This window comes from Arvicanthis niloticus, chromosome 26 (genome assembly GCF_011762505.2).
Source record: "Arvicanthis niloticus isolate mArvNil1 chromosome 26, mArvNil1.pat.X, whole genome shotgun sequence".
Taxonomy (NCBI): Eukaryota; Metazoa; Chordata; class Mammalia; order Rodentia; family Muridae; genus Arvicanthis; species Arvicanthis niloticus.
Genome location: NC_133434.1, coordinates 35,462,802 through 35,467,623, shown reverse-complemented (window position 1 = coordinate 35,467,623; position 4,822 = coordinate 35,462,802). Strand labels below are relative to the sequence as shown.

General features: G+C 43.9%; 1 non-coding gene across 1 annotated transcript; it reads right to left on the bottom strand.

Moving 5' to 3' along the window:
• Positions 1-3,507: 3,507 nt before the first annotated feature.
• LOC143439503 (U1 spliceosomal RNA) lies at positions 3,508-3,666 on the bottom strand. Its single transcript, XR_013107724.1, has one exon. It is a non-coding gene; the product is annotated as a U1 spliceosomal RNA (small nuclear RNA).
• Positions 3,667-4,822: the final 1,156 nt, after the last annotated feature.

Below are 4,822 nucleotides of genomic sequence, written 5' to 3'. Positions count from 1 at the left end.
TAGATGCCTGGAATCCCCCATAACTCTGGATTTATACACTGTATCCTATTTTTCTTGTGCACATACAATTAAGATAAAGTTTAATTATAAATTAAATAAAAGAAACAGCAAGAAATTGGCAATAATAACTAATGATAAGTTAGAATGATGAAATGATAGACTATAACAACAGCTATTTCTAATTTATGAATTGCTTATCTCTTGAATTACCCATTGATTATTTTCTGGCCATGACTGACTGTAGCTAAAAACATAAAAGCAGACCAACAGAGAAGGGGGAACCCCTGAACAGCAGACCCACAGAGAACGGGGAACCCCTGGACAGCAGACCCATGGAGAGGGGGGAACCCCTGGACAGCAGACCCATGGAGAGGGGGGAACCCCTGGACAGCAGACCCATGGAGAAGGGGGACCCCTGGACAGCAGACCCATGGAGAAGGGGGACCCCTGGACAGCAGACCCATGGAGAGGGGGGACCCCTGGACTGTGGGAAGTGGGAAAGCTCTGTGGCATCCCCACACCTTTGTCATACTTTAGATACAGCCCAGCTAGTCCAGGAAGAGACAAATGCACTGCATACAACTGCCTAGTGCCCTTGTCTGTGGGACATAGGACATATTTGGGTGAGAGCTAGTGCTCTCGGGTCTGACTGTAAGATAATAGCAATTGCCAGAATCCCAAGGATTCAGAGACAGTTCCTCTTCCTCCTCCTCCCCCTCTTCTTCTTCCTCCCCACTCTCGTTGTCCTCAACCTGGTCCTTCCAGACCTAAAACCCACATAAAGCCTGACATGGTAGGACGTGTCTGTAATCCCAGCCCTGCTATGATATGATAGGAAGTAGAGACAGGAGCATTCCCAGCAGCTCTGAGCAAGCTAGCCTAGGATATATACCAATGGATAGCAGGAGACTCTGACTCAAGCAAGATGCAGGAAAGACAAGGACCAGCCTGGAGATTGTCCTCTGACCTCCACACGTGTGCCATGGCATGCAGGAATTGACAGGAGCACACATATGTAAACACACACACATACACACAGACAGAGTACACACATACACACACACATACACACAGACAGAGTACACACATACACACACACATACACACAGACAGAGTACACACATACACACACATACACACAGTAAAAAAATAAAGTGTTTGAGACAAACACATATATGTGTCTATATTATTTATATAATATACATATCTCAAAGAGTTTTACCATTTATAACCATTTTACCATTTATTAAAGATGAAAGCAGATTAGCATATTAATGAGATGGATGTACATGATTAGATCTCAGTAATAGCACAAGCCTTTGATCCCAGCACCTGAAAGGCTGAGGCAGGTGGAACTCTGATCTCAAGACCAGCCTAGTCTAACAGAACAAGTTCCAGGACAGCCAGGCTACAAAGAGAAACCTTGTCTCTAAAAACAAGCAAACAAAAAGAATTAAATCTTTGCTGACTATCTGATGCTACAGGACAACCAATCATTATTAACTTTTTTTTTTTCAGAGTTGATCAACATTTGATTTGGTAAGAGTGAATGTTGAGCACACAGATCATGAAACTGAACATTTCAGAAACTGTTGGCAATTCTGCCCTAATCCCAAGCCAAAATTCATGGAACAATTTTTAATGAACTTAAATCAGAATCCAGGCAGCGATTAAAAGATATTTTACTATGTGTGTACGTGTGTCTGTGTACACATGTGTGTAAAAGTCAGAGGAGGGAATCACTTCTCTCTTCCCACCAAGTAGGGCCCAAGGATCGAACTCAGGTCCTCAAGCTTGGCAGCAAGTACCTTTACCCATTGAGCCATCTTGCTAGCCCTTAAGCACCAATTTATATAAATAAACATCCACCAATATAAATATATATAAGGCCGGGTGGTGGCGGCACACACCTTTAATCCCAGCACTTGGGAGGCAGAGGCAGGCGGATTTCTGAGTTCAAGGCCAGCCTGATCTACAGAGTGAATTCCAGGACAGCCAGGGCTACACAGAGAAACCCTGTCTCGAAAAACCATAAATAAATGAATAAATAAATAAATAAAACATATATGTATATAAATTAACATCCTAGTCCAGTCCAGTACAATTTAAAGATGTACTAATTGAGTACTACACACTTAATAACGGCGGTCGTTTTTTGTTTTGCATAATTAAATCTGAGCAGTGTGTATTGGTGTTGTGTGGTATGACAACTTCAACTCAAGACACACGGATTCTGGGCTCAGAACTATCCAGAACAAACGTCTTGGTGAAGCCACGTGACACCACATGCGTAAGTGACGCCCTAAATACCTTGGGTTCATTATGCATTCGGTTTGAGTTAAAGTTAGGTAGTTGTGCTTTCAAAATTCCTTTGCTGCTGTCAAATTTTTTGTGGCCTCCACCTTAAGTCATACCAGTTCATCCAGGGTCACACCCCAGTGTTTCAAAGCTGGATTCCCAAAACCAAGTACAGTCTCTGGAGCTGGGCCACTGACTGGAGCTCCTGAGCAGCCACGGCCCCTCACATCCTTGGAATCTGCCAACATGTGTCCCTGCACTTCCCTCGACTACCAGCTGCATTCCAGCCCTTCCATCGAGGTCCCTAAGGAAACATTCCCCGTCTATTCCGAAGAGCAAGTTCAGTTCGGCTCGTCATTGTATCCACAATCCTCCAATTTGACAGGTCCACGCTAATCACCCTGAGAAGCTCGTGACAGTTGGGGTCTCTGCTGAGCCATTTGACCCATTAGTATTGGATCATGAAGGGTGTCCCAGAGGAGAGGGGTGAAACTGCAACATGGCGCTCGTGACGTTGATGCTGGGACCTGTGCATCCAGCGATAAGCGTTTCTTCAGGGGACTTTGCTTTGTCTTTGGCTCTTAACTTTGACTTTGAGCCTGGACCCTGGACTTGGCCTAGACTTCTGGCACTGGTGGTGCAGGTAACCTCAGACTCGCAGGTCCTCACCCCGCTGTCCATGTTCAAAGGTCAGGCTAAACGGCTCCTCCCCTATGCTCCAGTTTTTTTGCACCATCATCTCGTCTTCTGATTTGTAACTATTTGTTTTCAGGACTGGGCCCCTCCCAGTATTGTGAGGAATTTAAAGGCAGCCAGTGGGTGTCAGACATATTTCATAAGTCAATGCTTGAATAAATTACAATGTGCCTGGTTTAGTGATTATAATCACCTGTGATGTGGCTTTGAGCGGCACAGAGGGATAGTGTTGTCATCCCTAACTTCCATGCCAAGTGTCCCAAGAAAGAGGAAGAGTTGCCTCTGTGTCACTGGCCCCACCTTGAACCAAAAGCACTTCAGTTCCATGTGTGTGTGTGTGTGTGTGTGTGCGCGCACATATGTGCACATGCATGTAGAAGATGACATCAGGAGTCTTCTCTTACTCTCCCCCTAATTTATTTATTTTCATAAAGAATATTTTATATTTTTTATTTTATATATATTTTTTTTATTTTATATATTTTAATAAATATTTTAATAAAGTATTTTATAAAAGGAAGAATGTGAGCATAGACCCCACTTCCACAAATTATGCAGTTGAGTTTTCTGCCTTTGGAGAAGTCACAGGAGCCAGCGTATCCCAAGAACAATGAATAAGCCTCATCCTGGGAAACCACCTCTGTGGCCATAACTTCCCCACCAAGTAAGTATCCAAACTCACTTTTTGAGACAGGTTCTTTCTTTCTTTCTTTTTTTTTTCTTTCTTCTTTCTTCCTTTTTTTTTTTTTTAAAGATGTGTGTGTGTGTTTGTTTTGTTTTTAATATATATAACTGTTTTGTCTGCCTGTATGTATGTGTACCATGTGTGTGGTGCCTGTAGCAGGCAGAAAAAAAAAATGTCAGATCCCTTGGGACTGGAATTATAGTTGATTGTGAGGTGTCATGTGGGCACTGGAAAACAAACGTGGGTCCTCTGCAAGAGAAACAGGTGCTTTTAAATGTGAGCCATTTCTCCAGCCCCTTGAAGTGGCATCTTTGAAAGAACCTTGAGTTCACTAGTTAGGGTAGACAAGCTGACTAATGAGTTCCATAATCCTCCTGCCTCTGTCACTCCAATGCTCTGGTTATAGATACATGCTAGCACACAGGATTTTTTTTTTTTTTGGTGTGTTTTGCTTTTTGCTTTTTGTTGTTTTGTTTTTACCAAAAACCAAGAATCTCACTGTGTATGCATTGACGTTCTGAGCTTGCTATGAACACCAGGCTAACCTCAAACTCAGAGAGCCCCTGCCTTAGCCTTCTGAGTGCTGGGATTAAAGGTGTGTGCCAACATGGGTTCCATACTCCACTTTGACCTTTTTTGTGGGCGATGTGCATCCAAACCCAGTTCCCCAAGCTTTCACAGCAGGGACCTCACCGACAAGCACTCTCCCCAAGGCCCACCACTGCCTTCTCTGCAACTGGACCTGGATGGATCTGTTGCTTGGTTATGCATTTTTGAACTTCATCTTAAAGTGGTCCTGGCCCCACAACATTGCACCGTATTCCTACCACCGTGTTTTGTCTTTCATTACTTCCGTAGGTTGTGATGTTGTAAGGCCCCCACGAAGGGAGAACGTCACCCAAGCCTCAGGAATTCACGGCCACCCATTAACTCACGAGACACCGAACTTGATTGAATCAGCAAGAGGTATATTTCCATCAACATGTTGAGGTCAAGACCTATGACCCACGCAGGGGCAGTGGGGTCTGACCCCAGGGCTTTGGAGACAGAGACAATTTAAAGCCAAAAACCACAACTCAGGGGGAGTGAAGGAGGGTTATTGGAGAGTACCTGTGGAAAGTCCCAGCCCATTATTCAGTTTGT